This window comes from Mobula hypostoma, chromosome 5 (genome assembly GCF_963921235.1).
Source record: "Mobula hypostoma chromosome 5, sMobHyp1.1, whole genome shotgun sequence".
In the NCBI taxonomy this organism is placed as follows: domain Eukaryota; kingdom Metazoa; phylum Chordata; class Chondrichthyes; order Myliobatiformes; family Myliobatidae; genus Mobula; species Mobula hypostoma.
The window spans coordinates 111553291-111578800 of record NC_086101.1 but is presented as its reverse complement, the minus strand read 5'-3'; positions in this window follow the sequence as shown (position 1 = coordinate 111578800).

The following is a 25510-nucleotide window of genomic DNA, read 5'->3' as shown; positions in this document are numbered from 1 at the left end:
TAATGTTACAAATGAGGTCCTGTACTTGGGTATTAAAGTTAATACTTCCCTATTGTCTGTGGCTAAAACAAATTACTCTTTAATTTTGAAAAAAATAGAAGATATTAATAGATGGAGACACCTGCCAGCATCAGTCCCAGCCCGTATATCGGTCATTAAAATGAACATCTTACCCCGTATCAATTTTATCAGCTCAATGATCCCACTTGCACCTCCAGCAGGATATTGGCAAAAACTGGACTCCTTACTACGATGCTATGTTTGGAACGGTTAACGACCCAATATAAAGTAGTCAGCTCTACAATTCACAAAGTCGGATGGGGGATTGGCATGTCCAAATTTTAAATTGTATCAGTGGACATTTGTATTAAAAAATCTTAGCTATTGGATGGAGGAGGATAAAGTTTCATCATTGAAAAATATAGAACAAGAGCTTATAGTACCAAAAAATGTGATTTGTATTACAGTCCAATTTTAACCCATATGCTACAAGTGTTTAGAGCAGCAGAAAAATTCCTAAAATTTAAAAGCGTACAGTCCAAATCATCTCCATTATGGAACAATAGTCATTTTCTATCTGGGGGGAAAGAAACCATTCACCAACAGAACCTGGGAGGATAAAGGTATTACTACTCTTCAAGATATTAATGGGGCAAGTACTATTCTTAGCTTTCAAGAATTGGTATCGCGATATAATATTGATAAATACTCTCTTTTCTTCTACTTTAGAGCAAGGTCAGCTTGTAAGGCCTACAGCGTTCCATGGGGGTCAGATTTAAAGGACCATCCCATTTTAAGTTGGATACAGAGTGCTCCAGGACAGATAGTGTCATATATCTATGATAAATTAAACTCCCAGAAATATATGCCCACATCAGGAATAAAAGCCTGGGATAGGGACATATCTGAATTGGGACAAGACTTATACTGGGATGCGATTTGGGATAATGCTGCCGGTGCTTTGAAACACACAAATCATTGGTATATACACTTGAAATTTTGCCATAGAGCATATTTAACACCGAGAATTAGACATCAAATGGGACTGGTTCCTGTCCCAAATTGTTCATTTTGCCCCCACGGAACCGTTGGCTCTTTTATACATGTTGTATGGGAATGTCCAGGGGTTTTTGGTTTGTGGGGGAAGGTTATCAGTACTCTTACAGAACTAACAGGGATACAATTACCAATGGACCCCGCTGTACATTTTCTAAATGATGACTCCCACCTTTCCCTTATGGAATAAAACATTCAAAGTCTGGCTGGCAGGCCTGACTGTAGATAAGAAGATTGTAGTCCAGCGTTGGAAATCTCCCCGTGATATTTCAAATACTCACTGGCTTTGGAGCTTTCTGGACTTTCCTTACCTGGAACTTTCATCAGCAAGAGTAAATGATGCACGACTAAACACAACCTTAATGTGGACAAATTTGATATCTAACTTAAAAGATCTTTTGTTAAAATAGGAATGCATTGTCTGTGTATGTACTACTATGTAATAAAAAAGGAACCTTACACCAAAATGGACGAACCATGGAACACTCCCAAATCATGTGAAAATATATGTCCACCTCATTTTTACATTTCCAGCATAAATTATTACCAACAATCCCCATTTTGTACAGTCTAGTTGGTGTCCAATAATATCTGTGTGCTATCTTATACTGAATAAATTTCCCTCTCGCTTCCCTAATACATCTACCCACATCTGATAAAATATTTGACCGCTCATTATCTTCAATACTGCTTCCAAGATCCTTCTGCCATACTGCTTTGAGATTTTTACACGATTCACCCACAGAGTGCTTGAACATTTTATAAAACACTGATGCTTTATGAACGTCCTGTATTCAGTTAAAAAGTTACTTTGTAGGTCACCGTTCTTAAATATGCTACTAATGCAATGTCTTATTTGTAAATACTTCCAAAAACTCCCTTTATCTACAAAGTTATATTTCCTCTGCAAATCCACATATGACATAATAATCCCATTCTCATAGAGATCACCTACTGTATTTACACCCTTAATCTTCCATTCTTCCCAGTACACCATTCTTTTCCCAATGCATATCTCAGGGTTATTCCAGAGCGAGGAGTATAACTGGTTTAAATGTGACATTCTACAGGCTTTATGAATTGTACTCCACACACTCCTTGAGTGAAACAGTATAGGATTTAGATTAGTCTTGTTTTCCACATGTTGGGAGAGGATGTTACGGGGTGAATGTTGTGCAGCCAGGCTCCGTTCTATAATTACCCAATCTAAATCAACATCAGCCCTGTCCCAATGTTTAGCTAACTTGGTCATTTCAAAGGATAATTTATATGCCCTGATGTCTGGTAGACTGAGCCCACCCATGTCCCTGGACAGACACATCTTACTCATTTTAATTCTGGGCTTCTTCTTGTCCCATAGAAAATCACTGATAATTTTGTTGTATTGCTTGTAAATCAAATCTGATATGTTTAAAAGAAGCATCACAGAAAGATAGTTAAACTGAGGTGCTATGATCATTTTAACTACATTGACTTTACCCCAGAGTGACAGTCTCAGTGCCCCCCACTTATCCAGATTATTTCTTATCCTACTAATAATGGATCATAATTTAAAGTGATTATTTCATCCAAATTCTGACTGAGTTTGACCCCTAGATATTTCATCCCAACTAGCACCCATCTGAAATTAAACTGAGATACTGAATTTGAATAACACAATTTTGTCATTGGCATAGCCTCAGATTTGTTGCAGTTGATTTTATAACTAGATACCTCAGAATATAATTGAATTGTTTTCATTAGTGGGAGTAAGGAATTCGGAGGGTCACTAATCAGTAATAAAATATCATCAGCATATAACATCAGCTTATGCTCCTTTCCACCTCCCTTCACCCCTCTAATATTTGGATCTGCTCTAATCATGATTGCCAATGGTTCCAAAAAAAAAATCATAAATAACAGTGGGGAGAGGGGGCAGCCTTGGCATGTACCCCTTGAAATGTTGAAAAATGGGAATATGATACCATTTGTAATAACTGCAGCCTTAGGGTTTTTATATAAAATTCTAATCCATGATTTAAAGATAGAGCCAAACTCAAAGAATGACAAGGCTGTGGTTAAAAATCTCTACTCAACTATGTCAAAGGCCTTCTCAGCATCCAGGGAGATGGCAGTAACTGGGATACTACTTGGGGAGTTCAGCCGTATTAAGTGCCAACCTGGTCAGTATTAACGACAGATGGCAATACCTTCTCTAATCGTGAAGCCAGTATTTTAGTCAGCATCTTACAGTCCACATTAATTAAATTTATAGGCCTATAATTGGAAGGATGTATTGCATCCCTGTCTTTTTTTTTGGGATCAACGATATTAATGCTTCATTATATGTATTAGGTAAAGATTCCAAATTAAATGCTTCTGAATAGATTTTTTTAGAATAGGAGCCAATATCTCCAGAGATTTCTTATAATATTCAACTGGGAAGCCATCCATACCTGGAGATTTCCCCATTTTCATAGCTGCAATAGCCCATCTGACCTTATCCTCAGTAATTGAGGCATCCAAAAGGACTCAGTTTGTTGTGGAGATAATGTAGGCAATTTTATGTTAGCAAAAAACTGATTCAGCTCCTCCTGGTCATGGTTAAACGGTGATGCATATAAATGTTCATAGAAATGTTGATATTTCTTTAGATGATGACACTAATGTATCCCCTTTCTTAATTACAGGTGTAACACTATTCGTATTCTGCTGCTCTAAATATCGTGACAGCAGCCTACCAGCTTTGTCACCACCTGTTTTTAATCTAAATAATGCATATTCTGCTTTTTTGTTATATATATTATTTAGCTGGAATTTCAAATTGCACAGATCTTTGTATAAGTCATCGGTATATTGTCTTGCTAAGACCTTTTCCAATGTGGTTATTTCTGCTTCCAGTTTTTTTATTTACTCCATACTTTCTTTCTTCCTTTTAGATGTTCGTGCTATTAATTTTCCTCTTATGTATGCCCTGGATGCCTCCCATACCAAGGACAGCTTTACTGTGGTCCCTATGTTCAATTCAAAAAACAAAGTCAAATCCTCAGCCAACTTATCACTAAAATCCTTATCTTTTAACAGCATAGTATTCATTTGCCACCTACCCCTCCTTCCCCTTTCAGTATTTAAATCAATTTGAATTTCAACTGGTGCATGGTCTGATAATGCTATTGGGCCAATTTTACAGTCTATCACCTGTTCTACGATGGAGTTGGATACTTGAAAAAAATCTATTCTAGAGTAGAATTTATGTCAAAGAGAGAAAAATGTATATTCTTTTCCGGATGGATTCAACAATCGCCAGATATCCACCAGACCGATATCCTCAATAAGTCGATGTAAAGCAGCCCTGTCCCTAGGTACTGGTGATGTCTGAAATTTGCTTTTATCAATAACAGGGTCCATTACTTGGTTAAAGTCTCCTGCTAAAATTATTCTTCCTTCCTTGGTACCTAAAATTTCGTTCACCTTGTTAAGAAAGTCTGGGTCTTCCTTATTCGGTGCATATATGTTACAAAGTACTACTTTGACCCCATTAATAAGTGCATCTATACAAATTATCCTGCCTTCCTTGTCTTTAAATTCCCCAGGCAACACAAAACTAAGTTTTTTGTTAACTAAAACCATTGTCCCATTTTGTTTGTTATTAAATGATGAATAGAATACCTGGCCCACCCAATCCCTTCTAAATTTCAGTGCTTCAACATCTTTAAAACGTGTTTCTTGGACAAATGCAACATCAATTTGATTACCTTTAAGGTATGATAAAATCTTTTTCCTCTTGATTGGATTTCCACACCCATTAATGTCCCATAATATGAAATTAACCATTTTTATGCCCTAAACTTCATGCACACGTGCAAAAATATACATTGACCCAGACGGCTGAGTCTAGAATGCAATAAAATGAAAACTCTGAAAAAAAATCTGAACTCTATCCCCATGCTCAATTATTATCAACAAACACTGTAAATGCTGCACTCCCAAACAACAAGTAAACAACCAACATAACCCAAAAACATAGAAGTAATATATTCCTGCCAGATTAACTAACAAATAAAAGCAAACAGGCAGGATAAACTCCACAAAGAAACAGAAAAGAAAAAGACACATGATATGGTCTGCAAAGTGCCGTGCCAGCTAGTAAGCCTAGCCCTAATCAGATGCTTTAACCAGCTCCCCACCCACCCTGTTGTACCTAAAAAGTTATCAGCACCCGTTACTGTAATCATATCCTGTCTCTCAGTCAGTGCCAGTGCTGCACTTTTACTGAGTGAATTTCTCTGCTTATGCAGCAGTAGTAAAAAACTTGTTCTTTCCTTTCCACGTGAAGCGTAGAAGTGCTGGATAAGCAAGTGCATACCTCACACTGACTTTTTGCAGCATTTTCCAAGCCGTAGTAAATGCCCTTCATTTTTCAGCTGATTCTCTGGACATATCTGGAAAGAAGGAAACTTTGCATCCCTCCCACTGAACTCCTTTCCTTGCTTTGGCCACTTGCAGCACTTTCTCTCTGGCTGAAGAGCGCAAGAATGGTATTAGAACCAGCCTGGGAGGGCGATTCTCGCCTGGCCTAGGAGCCGAGGCCCGATGTGCCCTCTCAATCTCAAACTCTGTGTTCAGTTCGATGCCAAATCCCTTGGACATGATTCGTTGCACACACTTAATCAGAGTGCCCATTTCCGCACCCTCCTTTAGACCGATCAGCCTGACGTTGTTGCGTCTGCTCCTGTTCTCCAGCTCCTTGACACGGTTCCACAGCAGGTCCAAGCGTTTCTTATTCTGCTCGCTGGCACCCACCAGTTGCACAGTGGTGTCCTGCACACTGGAGAGGTGGCCCTGGGCTTCTGTCAGCTTCTCTTGAATGGCATTGATGGAGTTCTTCAGCTCCGTTGTCATTTCCTTAATCATAGATACATCAGCAGCCACCACGGGTAGAGTGGAACTCATACAACTAACCTCAGCCAGTAAATTCTCCATGTTGGAGCCTTGGTTCGTCTGTGTCATTATTGCGGCTTGAACTTCGGATTGTGGGCTCTGTCTTGTAGCCACGCAGCTCGTTGTAGCATTCTTAGAAGGTCTTGACATCATACAGAGTTATCTCACAAAGTTGTTATCAACACTTTTAGTGAAGAAAACACTCACAACATGCCAGAGGAACTCAGCAGTCGGGCAGCATCTGTGGAAATGATGAGTCGATGTTTCGGGTCAGAACTCTCCGTCAGGACTGTAGAGGGAAGGGGCAGAGGCCCTATAAAGAAGGTGGGGGGAGGCTGGTAGGTTTCAGGTGAAAAACCAGTAAGGGGAAAGATAAAGGGGTGGGGGAGGGGAAGCAGGGAGGGGATAGGCAGGAAAGGTGAAGAAGGAATAGGGGAAAGCACAATGGGTAGTCGAAGGAGGCAGAACCATGAGGGAGGTGATAGGCAGCTGGGGGAGGGGGCAGAGTGAAATAGGGATAGAGGAAGGGAGGGAGAGGGAATTACTGGAAGTTGGAGAATTCAATGTTCATACCAAGGGGCTGGAGACTACCTAGACAGTATATGAGGTGTTGCTCCTCCAGCCTGAGTTTAGCCCCATCATGGCAGTAGAGGAGGCCATGTATGGACATATCTGAATGGGAATGGGAAGCAGAGTTGAAGTGGGTGGCTACTGGGAAATCCTGTCTGTTGTGGTGGACGGAGCAGAGGTGCTCGAAGAAGCGGTCCCCCAATCTGCGTCAGGTTTCACCGATGTAGAGGAGGCCACACCGGGAGCACCGGATGCAATAGATGACCCCAACAGACTCACAAGTGAAGTGTTGTCTCACCTGGAAGGACTGTTTGGGGCCCTGAATGGTGGTAAGAGAGGAGGTGTAGGGACAGGTGTAGCACTTACACTTACAGAGATAAGTGCCAGGTGGGAGATCCGTGGGGAAGGACGTGTGGATCAGGGAGTCGCAGAGGGACTGATCCCTGGGAAAGCAGAGAGGGGTGGAGAGGGAAAGATGTGCTTAGTGGTGGGGTCCTGTTGAACGTGGCGGAAGTTGCAGAGGATAATGTGCTGGATCCGGAGGCCGGTGTGGTGGTAGGTGAGGACAAGGGGAACTCTGTCCCTGTTGTGGTGGCGGGAGGATGGGGTGAGGGCCAAAGTGCGGGAAATGGAGGAGATGCAGGTGAGGGCATCACTGATGACGGCAGAAGGGAAACCACCTGTCCTTACACCTCCTCTACTGCCATGATGAGGCTAAACGCAGGTTGGAGGAGCAACATCTCATATACCATCTAAATAGTCTCCAGCCCCTTGGTATGAACATAGAATTCTCCAGCTTCTGGTAATTCTCTCCCCCTCCCTTCCTCTATCCCAGTTTCACTCTGCCCCCTCCCCCAGCTGCCTATCACCTCCCTCATGGTTCCGTCTCCTTCTACTACCCATTGTGTTTTCCCCTATTCCTTCTTCACCTTTCCTGCCTATCACCTCCCTGTCTCACCTCCCCCACCCCTTTATCTTTCCCCTTACTGGTTTTTCACCTGGAACCTACCAGCCTTCTGCTTCCCACCCTCCCCCCACCTTCTTTATAGGGCCTCTGCCCCTTCCCTCTACAGTTCAGATGAAGGGTTCCGGCCCAAAACGTCGACTCATCATTTCCACGGATGCTGCCCGACCTGCTGTGTTCCTCCAGCGTGTTGTGAGTGTTGCTTTGACCCCAGCATCTGCAGAGTATTTTGGGTCGTGAAGAAAACAAAGAGTTTCTAACTGCAGGACAGCTGTATCTGGAGAAGGCGGGATAAATATGCTCTAATTAATAGAATTTCATGGTGGGTTGTCGGAACTCCGCTAATGTGCGGCCATCTTGCCCGGCGCCCACGTGACTCTCCCCTTCATAGAAATTTTTGTGCCTGGTGATAGCCAATTCCATCCTTACAGTCCTGAACCCAGTAATTATTACTAAAATCTGTCCTGCCATGCAGCAGCCGTGCTGCCTAAGCAAACCCAAGCATGCCTAGACAAGATAGGAATCTTTCCAGCTTACATTGTAGGCAACATTTTAATTGACTTGAATTATGAATTAAAATAATAAACATAAGTTTATTTAAAAATTGTGCCTGATAGGGAAACTTCATGGTGATTTTCATGATCAGTAGCCCAAAATTCATAAGATACACCTAAAGGTATTCAGGAAGCAAAATCTTTGTTGTCCAGTGTTACCAGAGAAAGGATCTGTTGGCATCAGAGAATGTCCAAGGAGGTACATGAGAATGATCCTGGAATGAAAGGGTTAACATATGAGAAGTGTTTAAATACTCTGAGCCTGTATTTTCTGGAGTTTAGAAGACTCACGGGGCTGGGGGTGTGTGTGGTGATCTTATTGAAGCCCATCGTATATTGAAAGACTCAGATAGAGCTGATGTGGAGAGGATGTTTCCTATAATGGACCAGAGGGTACAGCCTCTGAATAGATTGACATCCTTTTAGAACAGAGTTGAGAAGGCATTTTTTGGCCAGACAATGGTGAATCAGTGGAATTCAATTCCAAAGAAGACTGTGAAAGCAAAGCTTTTTGGTATATTTAAAGTGTAGGTTCTTGATTAGTGAGGGTGTCAAAGGTTATGGGGAGAAGCAAGAGAATGGATTTGAGCTATGGTGGAATGATGGACCATACTTGATGGGCCAAATGTCCTCATTCTGTTCCTATGTCTTATGATCTTACAGGTTGCTCGATTGTAGGGACTGGACCCCTTTACTAAAATGGACTGCAGTAGAGTTCACCTTGTCTGGGACTGTAATCTTATTCCTGTCAACCTCAGATGAACTTTCACCACCTAAAACTGACTTCTCAGTCGCTCCCATTTTCATCCTCTGTCCTAAGCTCATTATTTCCTCTTTTATAATACTGTTGCAATGAAGTTCAAGATACAACATCTCTTCTTTTGTTGAGGTATGTTGGAGCCCTCAGAATGCCCTTCACCAATTTCAGATAGCAAGCGAATCCAGTTTGTGTCTCATGTTTCCTGGAGTTTCTGATTTATTCCTCTAACGACACTTTCTCATTATTCATCAGCCCTCACCAGTCTCATATGTTGGCAGATTCATTTCTGACCAGGTTCCTATGGCGTCCTTTACATCTTTGTTCTCCATCCAGCACGCCCCCTCTCCTCCACCAAACCTACCCATGCTCTCTCTCAACATCTGTTTCTACTTCTAAAAATCAGGGATAATCAGTTAACGATCTGGAAAATGAAGAAGTTACATTAACCCCAAAAACTCGGGATTGTTGAATGGCTTTTGCTAATGCCTTTTCTGTTTTAAGATTTGAAAGTTAATTTTCTTGGAGAGGCTTACAGGACGTTAACAGGCTTCTCGACCCAATTGGTTCATGATGAACAAAATGTCTAAGCTAGTCCAATTTGCCGATATTTGACCCATATCCCTCAATAGTGGTAATGTCTGGGCCAGAGGGCACAGCGTCAGAATAGAATGCTGTCCCTTTAAAACAGAGATGAGAAGGCATTTGTATTGCCACGGGGTGATGAATTTTTAGAATTCATTGCCACAGGTAGCTGAGGAGGCCAAGTCATTGGGTATATTTAAAGTGCTGGTTGATAGGTTCTTGATTAGTAAGATTGTCAGGAAGAGATGGAAGAATGGTTTGAGGGGGGAAATAAATCAACGTTGACTGAATGTCAGAGAAGGCATAATGAATGAATGGCTAATTCTGCACCTGTATCTTATTATATCTCAGAGAATGAGCAATCTGGGGGGTACCTAACAAAATGGCACTCTCTACAGTTGGGATAACCAAATCAAATCCAAGTCCTTGTTCCATTCATGCGCATTTTGTTGTTAAAGTTCCTGCAACTTTCCCAAGATCCTTTTAGCACGTGAGCTCTTGAGTTTCAAGCAGTCAGTTGGTCAGAATTTCAATCTGTTATTGGTTTGACAAACAAGACGAGGAAGGGAGAAAGAGTGGGGGAGATGAAAAGGGTAATGGATAAGGGAAGGAGCCAGCCTGATCACTGAGTCTGATCCCACTGATTCACAAATCAAGTTTATTTACCATGTGTATATCAAAACATATAATGTAATGTGTCAATTACATTAATGTCCAACACAGCCAATGATGTGCTGGGGGCAGCACACCAATTCCTCACATATTCCAGAACCAACCATGCTCTGTAGTGTTAACCATTCATTAATAGTTATGGGTTAGGAAACTAGATATGCAACTCTTAATTAGGGGAGGAGGAGAAGATGGTGGTGCGACGCAGCACGCACAGCTGCTCCAAAATGATATCGTATTTGTGAAGTAGGATGCTGTGCACAATCCTGATTTGATGGAGACGGACGTGAGAAGCACGGAGGAACGTCTAGAGAAACTTCTGAAATGCCTGCTTCGCTGCTGCTGCTACTGTGCGATCGAGAATCTCCAGAAGGGAAGGCCCCAAATCCTCGGTTTTGCCTATTGCCTGTTACCGGGGCCGGGGTCGAAGCACTCGGCAGAGATAGTGCTCAGTGCTTGGTGTTGGAGGGCTGGTTTGAGGCTCGAAGTTTTCGGACGGACTCAGGAGTCGGCTGTGGTCGGGTGCTTCCAGGATGCTGCATCGGCAAGTTTGCAGCGCTGGAAGCTAATGGCAGGAAGAGAGTTTCTCTTCTCTTCCTTCTACCATCTGCGTGAGATGATGGGTCTTTCGAGAGACTTTGAGACTTTTTTTTACCATGCCCATGGTCTGTTCTTCATCAAATTATGGTATTGCTTTGCACTGTTGTAACTATATGTTATAATTATGTGGTTTTTGTCAGTTTTTTTAGTCTTGGTTTGTCTTGTGTTTCTGTGATATCTTTCCGGAGGAACATTGTATCATTTCTTAATGCATGCATTACTAAATGACAATAAAAGAGGACTGCGTGTCCTCATAATCTATAATCTATCTATAATTACTTGAAACTTGCACTGTATTGTCTCTGCACAAACAACAATGTAATTTTGTTGACCATAGGCCAACAACTTAAAGCATGAATTCTACTGTTCCCTCTGTGCCAATACTTAGTCTGCGCTTTTTGTTGACCATAGGCCAACAACTTATAGCATGAATTCTACTGTTCCCTCTGTGCCAATACTTAGTCTGCGCTTTTTCAATTTATAACACTGAAATAGGGGGATCTCTGTTGGCCAGATGGTCGATCCTTTCTTCCCCCAGTCCCTGGTACGGAGGTTCTTCCTTGCGATAGCGGGTCTATGAAGAGAATTATCACCACCTTGCATCTGAAAATCTTTGCTTTTATGTGCATTTCTTATCAGTTCAAATGTTGCCTTTCAGTGTTATTGGCTACGGGTTATCTGACTGATCTGTAACATCTTATTGGCTCTGGTCCAAGCCAGCATCCACTTCCACAAGTGATAACTGGTATTTTGTGTCTCTTTATTTTAAATTAGTTACCAAACCAGTAGCCAGTTTAAATCACTCAGGGCAGACACAGACCCTACAGTCACAAACCTGCAAGTTATATCTGTAACTCTCGCTTCGGCTAGTGGCTTAATATAGGGGGTGATAACCCCCGGCCCGGCCAGACGTAAGAAATCTCGTTTGGGTGGATGCTGCGCGATGTGTTCCCTGTTACAAATCAGTACCCCGAAATAACAAACAGTACACAATATGTGATTAAGCAACTAAGCTTTATAATTCTTACTTTGATTATATGGTTAGTAAAGAAACGAAAAAAAAGAAAAAAAAAGAGCCCAATCTTATTGAACAGTCTGTTGCGCAATGTTGGCACTCACTGATAAGTCGATCATCCACCATCGACCTCCTCTGATCGTCGCTGCCCTTCGGACCCTTGCTCCAAGTCCACCCCTTCCGATGGTCTATCAAATCTCTCCATTCGCTTCTTTTCTCCTCATCTCTCCCTGGCAAAAGACCGCAAAAATCTCTTATCCAGCTCACAAGAAAGAACAACAGCATTCCAAACCCCATTATCTCTAGTCATACCCCAAATATTGCTGCTACCGAGAAACCTTTACATTAACAGTGAAAGCCTACAGCATGTTACATATCTAAGCAAAGAACACCTCACAAATAACTTCTTATTTGAAAATGATCCTGTCATGGTCCGGATCGGGATCCCTTTAAATTTACCTTGTTTATGTTACGTTCCGGACCGTTAAATCCCGGTTTTCCCGTGTCCCTCAGCTTTGGTGATTAGAGGCAATTAACGCTCGGCTGAACCGGTAGTTTATAGGCTCTGGCTTTCAACCATTCGGCGGGGGAGTGTCTGCAAAGTCATCAAAGGTACGGTTTGCCGATGTCATCTGGCCAGAGCAAGCCTAGTCTCTGCCGAAGCGAGTGCCGGTAATTCGCCCTTTCTCACCGGAGCAACCCTGTCCAGTTACCTCGCCGAAGTGAGCCTGCAAAGTTTCCTCATCAAGGTGGGTCCGTCAGTTAACCCGCCGGAGAGAATCAGGAGCTGCTGTCTACTGTTCCCGAGTCGAGTCGAGAGCTCGCCACTACCTGGAGGCTCCAAGTCTAGTGCTGGCTCCGGGGGCATTCAAGTACCAAGTCAAGTCCTGGCCCTAGCGGTCTGTGATTCCTGTCCTACCCCCCTGTCTGAATCCCTTCTCTGCCCCTCTCGCCTCTAGCCCTTGTCCGCTGCCCTCGCCTGTACTTCTGTCTAGTTCTATCGCCAGAGCTAGATAGGTACTCTCTGGTGTTCTTTCGTGTTGGTCTTGTCTTGTCTTCGCCTCCGTGGGGTAAGTCAGGCCGTCTTGCTGTTGCCCCACGGGGGGTCATGAGTCCTGGCCCTATGTCCTGTACCCAAGGAGGGGTCCCGACTCTGTGTTCTGTGTATCTGTCCATGGTTCCAAGTACCTGCTCTCCCAAGACCGAGGCTCTGTTTTTCCATGTTCCTCCTCTCCCCAGCCTATGTCATGTCCATGCCTGGTTCTGGGGTCCGAGCCCAGGGCAAGACCCAGGTACTGGGTCCTTGCCCAGTCCCTGGCTCGGAGTCCATACCCTAGCCTCTTCATGTCTGCTCTAGTTCTGGGGATCTGATTCCGAGTCCAGGCCCAGACCCCTAGTCCCAGCCAAATCGTAGTCCTGAGTCCCTGTCCAGTTCGCTACTCCTGCTCCTGTCTTGTTTTCCTGGTATCGAACAATAAACTAAATTTAATTAACTTCACAAGATGTGTCTTGCATCCCAATGCCCCCCGCCAGTATGACAGATCCCTGGTCCTGCAATTACCTGCAGTGTAATTTTGTCTACTTTAAAACATTAATCAAGCCAAGCAAGTTCAGTTCACAAAATGGAAGACTGCTTCCATTGTCCTTGACCCTTCCCAGTTCAATGTTTTCTTTCTTATTTTAATTCCTCGATGTCAACATCTCCCCCCTTTTGATCCACAGGATAATCTCGGAGGTCACACTATGTCTGAGTGAATACAGTACACAAGGAATACCAGCTTTCATGACTACATCAAATAATACTGGTAAAGATACTAGCAAAATATTGTTGGCTGTAAACATGGATAAAAACAATATCAAAACACTGTCATATTCAAAAATATTATTAGTATAAAAGCATGTACCCAATTTTATGCAAATTCTTAAGTTATTTAAGTTGACATCAAAAACACTTACGAAAATACATTGGATAACTATTAAAACAAAGAGAAGAACAATAATAACATGCACATCAAAGGATGTACATTAAGTGGGAGAACCCAGTGCCTAATGGATGATAGGAAAGTGAATTCATTGAGTTATTGAATGAGTGTTTTTTCACCCAGTGTGTTAATGCACCAACAAGAGGGGATTCTGTCTAGGTTTGATATTCTGTAACAATCAAGATAGCACATTGAGTACAGAAGTTGTTGAGCCTTTAGGAACAAATGATCATAATATTGTTAGTCTTGAAGTTTTTTGGGAGAGTTTATCAGTAAAAACCAAAGCCATTAAATTAAATTTCAGAAAGGCAATGTTTGTGCAGATGCGGCAAAGACTTCAGAAGGTAAACTGGAAGGAACTGATTGATGCTGAGTCAGTTGAGGAACAATGGGGTTGATTTAATGTGGTAATACACACCGTGCAGGAAATGTTCAAACCCAAGGTTGGGAGAAGCAATAAAAATAATAATCAACTACATGGATGAATAAAGGTAAACATAAAAATTATTAAAGACAACAATATAAGGAATACAGAAAAATATAGTAATGGTGTTAACCGTAGGGCATATGAAAATATGAGAGCTATAATCAAGAGGGGAATTTGGATTGCCAAATGTCAGGTTTGGAGGAGCTTAGGTGGAGACAATGGCGCCTAACGGTGACTCCTTTACTTGCATCTTCGGAAGCAGCTCTATTTCCAGCTTTAATTTTTCCCTTTCGGGGTTCTTTTGAAGGCGCTGACCTGGAGTTACATGCTGACTTCAGTTCTTTATAGGAATGGGACCCACTCTTGGGATTTCACGACTGGCCGTTGTTTAGCACACCAAGGGTGCAGCCTAAGAGCTCAGCTCATCTCGTGGCTCTGAAGAAGGGCGGATCGAAGGTCGGGGTCTTGGCAGATCAGTGTGTCGTGGGAGTCGGAAGATCTATGGTTGAGTGCCCAGAGATCTGAGATCTGAGATCTTCGGGCACAGAGCTTAGAAAAAGCAAAGCAATAGACTTTTAACATCGTAAACCAGTGAGTTGTTTGTTATGTCTCCCTTCTCACTGTGGAATGGAGACATCTCTTTCTCCCTTATTAGGGAGAGAGAGCACCTGTGGTATGTTGAAATACTGGTTGAATGAGTAGACTTTGGGGTATTGCAAGTCTGTGTCTTTGCTGTTGCTTTGCTGTATGCTTGAGTTCTCGGTTGCAGGTACCAATGCTTTTGTTTTGCTGGTGGGAGGAGGGGGGATCGTTAGGCACCATTGTCTCCCCCTATGCTCCTCCAAACCTGCCTTTTGGCAATTCGAATTTCCCTCTTGATTATAGCTTTCTTATTTTCATATGCCTTACAGTTAACATCATTACTATATTTTTCTGTATTCCTTACACACGGGAGGGAGGGGAGCTGGGGAGGGACTCTGGGGTTCTAACATTTAGCTGTCATTCATTTTTTGCGGGCATTCCTCTGTTTTCGTGGATGGCTGTGAAGAAAAAGCATTTCAGGATGTATATTGTATACATTTCTCTGACATTAAATGTACCTTTGAAACCTTTGAGGTTGAGAAGGACATTGCTGATGATGCTAAGATTGACCCCAAGAGATTTTTTTCAATACTTTAGTGGTAAAAGTCAAGGAGGAAGTTAAGTGTATTAGGAATAATAGTGGGGTGTTAAGTTATGCAGAGAATGACATAACGGATACTCTTAATTCATATTTTACTAAAGATGTTAGCAATATGCCAGTAAGTGCAGAGAAAAATAAGGTTGTTTTAAGTGACAGAGATCTTAGAACACAAGGTCCTGCTTCAGCTGAAAAGGCTGCAAGTTAACAAACCTCCAGGGCCAGACAACATGTATACGAAAGTACTTAAAGGAGTCTGTAATTATATAAACAAGCCCCTAACACGTATTTTTCAAAAGTCATTGAAGACTGGTGATATCCCCAAGGACTAGAATTGGGTTAACATTGTCTCAGTATATAAGAGGGGTGACTGCATTTAACTATAGTAACTTTAGATCAGTAAGCTTAATATGTATCATAACTAATATAATGGAACAATAATAAAGAATGAGTTAGGAAAGCAGTTGATAAGAACAGACATGTTAGCAGAAAGCCAACATGGGTTCAGAAAGTGAAATTCTGTTTTAGAAATATTCTGTAATTCTATGAAGAGACAACTAAAATTTATGATAATGATAGAGTGGTTAATATCGTTTACTTGGACTTTCAGAAGGCTTTTGACAAAGTACACCACACGAGGGTAATAATCAAATTATAGGAGGATCTCAGGGTAAGGTGTGCAAAAGGGTGCAGAATTGGCTCAAAAACAAAACAGTTATGATGAGAGGATCATTTTCACACCAGAAGATGTTAAGAGTGGGGTTCTTTAGGGACCAGTTTTGGGGCCGCTGCTGTTTTTAATTTACATTAATAATTTGGATAAGCACATAACAAATAAACTAGTAAAGTCTGCTGATGACAAAAAATTAGGGGGACAGGCTAATAACATTCAGGCAGGTGAATCAATACAGTTAGATCTAAACAAAGTCCAGCTGTGGGCAGATAAATAGCAGATGAAATTTAATGTAAGTAAATATTACAATATAGGAAGTAGAAATATTAGGTATAAATACACAATGGGGGTTTTGAGTTAGAAAATGCACTGTATGAGGAGGATTTGGGCATCCAGGAAGACTCATCACTATCAACATCTAGACAATGCACAGAAGCGAGAAGGAAGGCTAATAGAATGTTGGGCTATATAATGCACTCAGTGGAGTTCAAGTCCAGAGACATTCTCCTTAAGCTGTATAATACACTTGTGAGGCTACACCTTGAGTATTCTACACAATTTTGGTCTTTATTTTGTGTGAAGAATATGAAGGCACTGGAGAGAGTTCAAAGAAGGGCAGTGAGAGTCATCCCAGGTCCACAGGGTATGAGCTATGAAGAAAGATTTGAAGAATTAAATCTTTTTAGCCTAAGCACTTGTAGAATGAGAGGAGACATGATAGAAGCATTCAAACTCAGGAAGGATGTAAGTAAGGTGGATGCCAACTGCTACTTCAAAATTAATCCATCATCAAGGACACAGGGCACAGGTAGAGACTGGTTAAAGGGAGATTTCAGACTAACATCAGGAAGAATTTCTTTACACAGCGAGTTGTGGACACTTGAAACATAATACCTAGTTGTGTAGTTGAGAGCAGTTCTGTAGAGATTTTCAATCTAAGCTCGATAATTCTTTCAACACCATGTGAATAGGAATTTGGCAGGCTTTTTTGGACCTAATGGACTGTTCTTGTCAAAAATGTTCATTAATGTTTAAACCCCAGTTCCAAACTTTACTCCAAAAAGAATGGATTCTGCAGAACATCATTAACTAAATCCACATTATCTTTAATTGCCTTGGAAACTTCATTAAATTATTTAATAATAGCTTCATTCTAGTAAGTAAGTCAATCCCGCTGTGCTGTAAAATGAAATGTATGATAAATGTAGAGAAAAAATGAATTACAGTAAGTATATATATATGTCTATTAAATAGTTAAATTAAAATAAGCAGTGCGAAAAACAGAAATAAAAAGTAGTGAGTTTTTTATACAATGTCCATTCAGAAATCGGATGGCAGAGGTGAAGAAGCTGTTCCTGAATTGCTGAGTGTGTGCCTTCAAGCTTCCTGATGATAAGAATGAGAAGAGGGCATGCCTGGGTGGGGGGGAGGGGGGGGTTGGTGTTGGCCTTAATGATGGACCTTGCCTTCCTAAGGCAACGCAACTTGAAGAAGCCTTGGATACTACGAAGGCTAGTATCCTTGATGGAGCTGACTAATTTTACAAGTTTCTGCAACTTACTTTGATCTTGTGCAGTAGCCCCCCGCCATACCAGATGGTGATACAGCCAGTCAGAATGCTCTCCACGGGACATTCGTAGAAACTTTCGAGTGTTTTAGTTTACAAACCATATCTCCTCAAACCCCTAACAAAATATAGTCTTGCCTTCTTTATAGTTGTATCAATATGTTGGTCCAGGTAGATCCTCAGATATTGACACCCAGCAACTTAAAATTGCTCACTCTCTCCACTTCTGAACCCTCTATAAGGATTGGCTTGTGTTCCTTCATCTTACCCTTCCTGAAGTCCGCAGTCAGCTCTTTGGTCTTGCTGATGTTGTGTGAAAGGTTGTTGCTGTGACACCACTCAAATAGCTGGCATATCTCACTGCTATAGGTGGAAGAACAGTTGAACTGGTGGTTTTACCAAAGGTTATGGTAATATTTGCCCAGTCAAAACTAAGTCCTGCAAAACATTAAAAACTGAAAATTACTTAAGAATCCCTTCTTGTAATGTGTGCTTGAAGTATCAATGTAATTAGTATCCTTCACCAAGCAAATTTCAGCAATGTACTGTCATTGACAGGTAAAATGAATAGAGAATAATCATAAGGAACAAACCTACAACCTGTTAACCGATTCTTAATGAAATTCACTAGACAAACCCAATAATCTCCTTCTTGATGACAAGAAGCCAAATTTACTCTCTTTGTAGTTCCAGACCTCATCACACAACAAAGGACTAGCAGAATTTGGCACTGCAATGGTTGTGGTATCAGTTATTGTCAATTCCACATTGGAGTAAGGTATATATGGAAGATTGTGGAGCTCTAGAGACACTGAGATTCATCTCAAACAACAGGAATTCTGCAGATGTTGGAAATTCAAGCAACACACATCAAAGTTGCTGGTGAACGCAGCAGGCCAAGCAGCATCTGTAGGAAGAGGTGCAGTCGACGTTTCGGGCCGAGACCCTTCGTCAGGACTAACTGAAGGAAGAGTTAGTCCTGATGAAGGGTCTTGGCCTGAAATGTCGACTGCACCTCTTCCTACAGATGCTGCTTGGCCTGCTGTGTTCACCAGCAACTTTGATGTGTGTTGCTGAGATTCATCTGCCTGGGGCACATACTAGTCCATGATCTTGTTTTTAATTTGTGTCAACGTGCCACTACATTCATAATAAAGTTGTACTCAAATTATAAACCCCTTTTTTCCTAAAGCAGGACCCCCCAAAAAAACATGACTTCCCACTGTTATCCTAGCACTCCCATCTTTTTCCCATATTTGGCCACAAGTATCCACAAAACATCAATCTCATTTCCTTTACGCAATCTCATCTCAGTTCATCACAAGTTCATTCATAGTACATGTAATCTTCCACCACTGAGGCCACTCATCAATAGTATTCCAACACCAATCATTTCCGAACACTAGTGTATCTTTTAATTACTTCAATGTGTTTACTTCATTGATAGATTATCTCCTTTGCCTCATTCACAACACATATCTGGTCTGCAGTCAAGTGACAGATCAGTGGCAACTTGATAACAACATAGTCCCAAAAATATTGATCTGCATCACTGCGTTGCATTGTGAGGTTTTCCTTCATTACCACATTTACTGCTAGCTAAGAATGTTTGTCCTCCAACAGCCAGATCTGAAATCACATTCTCAATTGTGACATTGTGACTTTTCAAAGGATATTGTTTCCATCCCTCGGTATAACTCATTGTTGTGGTTACTATACAATATGGATATAGTCAGATAAACTGATTATTCTCAAGCAATGAAAATTTTGCATAAGAACAGATAACACAATTTGTAAGTTTTGTCACATTAATGAACGTTTTCACTCTACTTTCCCACTGTACAATGTTTTCCTGTCTACAGTTAATAATAGTATCCTTTGGAAAATATTTGGCTGTAGGCACTCCAATAAATTTATCTTGAGTGAACTTCAGCCCCACTGATATTTGCACAAGTGTGATCCCATAGATCTATAATCTTACCATGACCATCATTATCTAACGGTTGCTCAATAATTGGATCTAAAAAGTGACTATTATTCCCTCTGTGATACTTGATGTGAGCTTCCACTTTTATGACTGTGTTCTTTTTTTCCTTCACATATATCCCACAGTTGGCTTTCCTCTCAGCATCCTGTACATGTGAGGAACCATCGAAAAAAGTTCTTCCTTTGTTTGTGTCTTCCTTCTTTGGTTTTGCTTTCTGATCTCCTTCTACCTCCCCTTCTTATTATTTTGATACAAATGGTCCCTTGGGGTCATTTGGTATCATATCCTGATGCCCATGCTGTTCTCCAGTCCAATGAAGATTATTTATAAGGAAGGTAGAAATTTTAATACCCTTTTTAGCTACAACTGAACTCTTCAGTGCCAAGGCTGACTGATCAAGACATTTTAATTCGAACATCCAGCAGTAGCTAGATAAATATGTGTTTTAAGATAGTAAGTGAATTAATGCTGAAATACTGTTTTGACCAGTCCAATATTTAAATCGAATTTTCATTTGCAATTTATATGACAAAATACTGATTACATTAAAACAATTTACCGTGGAATGGCAATTCAAAATCCATATGTCAAAGGTTACGGGCAACATCTTTTATCTTCTGTAAAAGGAAACAGTCTTGTTAGTAAAACAACTTTAGGATTAGTCTCCAAATACTCTAATCTTCCCAAAATCATTAATTTCAAATTCTTAATTTAACAGTTCACCAATGAGCAATTCCCCTAAATGTCCATTTCCCTCTGAAATGGGGGCATCTCATATCCAGAACAGAGGTGCACAAATTTCCATCTCAACATAGATTACACATGGCCAGTATGGAATCTTGGTTTCTCTGAAAACAATTCCATGGAAAATAAATGGAAAAAAACCCAAAACACAGACAAGACAAAATACAAAATCCATACTTGTACTGTTGTTCATTCAAATCCTCTACAAGTAACTGCAAAAATTAGAATAAACTTTTAATTTCCACGCTTGAAACATACTCCAAAGGACAAATGAAAAAAAACAATTCAGTTAGGTGGGGGCCCCCAACACATTAACAAATTCATGAACCTGTTAAAGGCACAGGCTCTTAAGACAAGATTGAAATTGCTCCAAAGTAGGAAATTAATTGCATTAATCACCTTTTGGTCTGAAACTTCCTCCCAATATCGATTGAGCAAACACAGAACAGTCTTTGCACTCTCTCTCACACAGACATGCTCACACACCCTCAAATAAACTCACATGTGGCTATACTTCACAGAATTAAAGCATACAAACCATTCACACATTAAACCATTTTAGAAAAATTCTTATTCTTAGGGGTTAAACTGTTATCAAAACATCCAGTTACAATCTGACAAAACTGAGGAAATCCATTACTTCAGAATAAAGAAATCCTTGAAGTTATTAATCATGTACAAGTAAATAACATTCAGCAAGTGTAAAGCATGAAATCACCCAAAATTCCAACATATCCCATGACCCTCTGTAATTCCAATCTCTAACTGTGTTAGGATGTAGATTACATGACCCCTGGCCTGGTGCCTGTTCCTCCGTCAGGGCAGAGTGTAACACTGAAGTTAGACACAGAAGGCTAACTTTACAATGATGCTGGAGAGAGATAAGAGCAGACAATTTGGGAAAATATTTAATTAGGGTAGGAGAAAGTTTGATGCTTTTAGGCAGGAACTTGGGAACATAAATTGGGACCAGATGTTCTCAGGGAAATGCACAGCATAAATGTGCCAAATATTTAGGGAACATTTGCATGGCATTCTGCATAGGTATGTTCTATTGAGGCAGGGAAAGGATGGTAAGGTAAAAGAACCATGATGTACAAAGGATGTAGAAAATCTAGTTAAGAAAAAAAGAAAAGCTTATGAAAGTTTCAAGAAACTAGGTACTATTAGAGCTCTAGAAAATTACATGGGTGCCAGGAAGTAGTTCAGGAATGAAATTAGCAGAACTAGAAGGACTATGAGATGGCCTTGGCGAGGATTAAGGAAAACCCCAAGGCATTCTAGAAGTATGTGAAGAGTAAGAGGATGAACCGTGTGAGAATAGGGACAATCAGGACTGATGGTGGAAACATGTGCATGGAGTTGGAGGAGGTAGCAGAGGTACTTAATGAATACTTTGCTTCAGTATTCACCAGTAAATTCTCAACATGACTTACAGTGGACTGAAATGCTTGAATGTGTAGACATTAAGAAAGAGGATGTGCTGGAGCTTTTGAAAGGTATTAAGTTAAATAAGTCACTGGGACCAAATGAGATATACCCCAGGCTACTATGGGAATTGAGGGAGCAGATTGCTGATCCTCTCGCGATGATCTTTACATCATCAATAGGGATGGGAGAAGTACCAGAGGATTAGAACGTTGCAGGCATTGTTCCTTGTTCAAGAAAGGGAGTAGAGATAACCCAGGAAATTACAAACCAGTGACTATTACTTCAGTGATGGGTAAGTTATTGAAGAAGATCCTGAGAGGCAGGATGAGCATTTGCAGAGACATAATCTGATTGGGGATAGTCAGCATGGGTTTGTCAAGGGCAGGTCATGCCTTACAAGCCTGATTGAATTCCTTGAGGATGTAACAAAACACAATTGATGAAGGTAGAACAGTGGATGAGGCATATATGATTTCAGTAAGGCATTTGATAAGGCTCCCTATGTGAGGCTCATTCAGAAAGTAATGAGGCATGAGATCCAAAGAGACCTTGCTTTGTGGATCCAGAAGGCAAAGGGTGGTTGTAGATGGTTCATGTTCTGCATGGAGGATGGTGACCAGTGGTGTTCTGCAGGGATCTGTTCTGGGACCCCTCCTCTTTGTGACTTTTATAAATGACCTGGATGAGGAAGTAGAAGGGTAAGTAAGTACACAAAAGTTGGGGGTGTTGTGGATAGTCTGCGGGTTGTCAGAATTTACAGTGCAACATTGATAGGATGCAGAAGTGGGCTGAGAAGTGACAGATGGAGTTCAACCCAGGTAAGTGTGAAGTGGTTCATTTTGGTAGGTCAAATTTGAAGACAGAATGTAATATTAATGGTAAGACTCTTGGCAGTGTGGAGGATCAGCGAGATCTTGGGGTCCGTGTCCATAGGACACTCAAAGCTGCTGTGCAGGTTGACAGTGTTGTTAAGAAGGCTTATGGTGTGTTGGCCTTCATCCACTGTGGGATTGAATTCAAGAACCACGAAGTAATCTTACAACTAAGTACACCCAACTTGGAGTATTGTGTTCAGTTCTGGTCACGTCACTACAGGAAGGATATGGAAGGATGCTATAGAGAGTGTGCAGAAGAGATTTACAAGGATGTTGCCTGGATTGGGGAGCATGCCTTATGAGAACAGGTTGCATGAACTTGGCCTTTTCTCCTTGGAGTGATGGAGGATGAGAGGTGACTTGATAGAGGTGTGTAAGATGATCAGAGGCATTGATTGTGTGGATAGCTCAAATGGCTAACACGAGGGGGCATAGTTTTAAGGCGCTTGGAAGTAGGTACAGGGGGATGTCAGGGGTAAGTTTTTCACACAGCGAGTGGTGAGTGCATGGAATGCACTGCCAGTGACAGTGGTAGAGGTGGATACAATAGGGTCTTTTAAGAGACTCTTAGATTGGTACATGGAGCTTAGAAAAATACAGGTCTATGCAGTAGGGTAATTCTAGGCAGTTTCTACAGTAGGTTACGCTTTGGCACAACATTGACAGGGCAAAGAGGCCTGTTATGTGCTGTAGATTTCTATGTTCTATGTGTGTCATCTAAACTATGAATTATCTGGTACTGCCAAGTACACTGGAAAAGTTCCCGGGGAACATCGCTCAGCCCACACTTTGGTGTATTCATGGCTACAGTAATCAATTGGGCCATATCAAAAGGGATAGAATCATGTCATCCTGATCCCCCTGGCCGTGGTGTAACCTGAACTCTCTTCATCACCATGGACATCATTGGGGCAGGCTGACCACTTCCTCAAAATCATTCTCACTATTATAGTGTATCCCCTCATGTGCTAAATTATATCAATCTACATCACAATCATCATCAGCCCTCGCACCAAGTGCACTTATCACTCCTACCTGAGCACAGAGTTGACTTTGCATCTTTTTGATTTGTTTTAAAATTGTTTCTTCAGCAGTTTGAACGGGGCACGACTGCACAAGCGCGTGGAGGTCGACCAGTGAGGACAGCAGGAAGAGTTTAAAAAGAAGCCAGTTTTACAGAGCGGGCATCAGAGGAACGGGTGACAGAGTACAGGGAGACAGAGAAGGAAGACCTTGGCTCAATGGGACTTCAGCAATAAAGGGTCGAAGCAAGGTAGGTTATCTGTTTAGAATACAGACAGAAAGAATATGTCTTGAGGCCAGTTTTCTGTGCTCGGTGTCAGGAGTGCAAGGTCCTGGAGACTCCCAGCCTCCTGGGTGGCAACATCTGCACCAGATGAATTGAGCTGCAGCTCCTTAGGGACCGCTTTAGGAAACTGAAGATGCAGCTTGATGACCTTCATCTGGTCAGGGAGAGTGAGGAGGTGATAGAGGGGACCTATAGGCAGGTAGTCACACCAGGGCCTCAGGAGACAGATAAGTGGGTAGCACTCAGAAGAGGGAAGGGCAAGAAGCAGGTGCTAGAGAGAACCCCAGTGGCTGTTCCTCTTAACAATAAGTACTCCTGTTTGAGTACTGTTGGGGGAGACAACAGTGGTTGTGCTTCTGGCACAGAGTCTGGCCCTGTGGCTCGAAAGGGTAGGAAAAGGAAGAGGATGGCAGCAGTGATAGGGGACTCTATAGTTAGGGGGTCAGACAGGCGATTCTGTGGATGCAGGACAGAAACGTGGATGGTAGTTTGCCTCACAGGTGCCAGGGTCTGGGATGTTTCTGATTGCATCCACGATATCTTGAAGTGGGAAAGAGAACATCCAGAGGTTGTGGTACATATTGGTACCAACGACATAGGTAGGAAAAGGGAGGAGGTCCTGAAAGCAGACTACAGGGAGTTAGGAAGGAAGTTGAGAAGCACGACCTCAAGGGTAGTAATCTCAGGATTACTGCCTGTGCCATGTGACAGTGAGTATAGGAATAGAGTGAGGTGGAGGATAAATGTGTGGCTGAGGGATTGTAGCGGGGGCAGGGATTCAGATTTCTGGATCATTGGGACCTCTTCTGGGGCAGGTGTGACATGTACAAAAAGGATGGGTTGCACTTGAATCTGAAGAGGACCAATATCCTGGCGGGGAGGTTTGCTAAGGCTATTGGGGAGAGTTTAAACTAGAATTGCTGGGGGATGGGATCCGAACTGAAGTGATTGAGGAAAGGGAGGTTGGCTCATAAATAGAGCAAGCTTGGAGACAGTGTGAAAGGGAGGATAGGCAGGTGATAGAGAAGGGACACACTCAGACCAATGGTTTGAGACGTGTCTATTTTAATGCGAGGAGTATTACGAGCAAAGCAGATGAGCTTAGAGTGCGGATCAGCACTTGGAGCTATGATGTTATGGTCATTACAAGGACTTGGATGGTGCAGGGGCAGGAATGGCTACTTCAAGTGCTAAGCTTTAGATGTTTCAGAAAGGACAGGAAGAGAGGCAAAAGAGGTGGGGCGTGGCACTGTTGAGATAGTGTCACGACTGCAGAAAGGAAGGAAGTCATGAAGGGGTTGTCTACTGAGTCTCTGTGGGTGGAAGTTAGGAATAGGAAGGTGTCAATACTCCACTCGGTGTTTTTTATAGACCACCCAATAGTAACAGGGACATCGAGGAGCAGATATGGGTTGTTGTGGGGGGAGATTTTAATTTCCCAAATATTGATTGACATCTCCCTAGAGTAAGGGATTTAGATGGGGTGAAGTTTGTTTAGGGGTGTTCAGGAAGGTTTCTTGACACAATATATAGATAACCCTACAAGAGGAGAGGCTGTACTTGATCTGGTATTGGAAAATGAACCTGGTCAGGTGTCAGGTCTCTCAGTGGGAGAGCATTTTGGAGATAGTGATCACAATTTTAT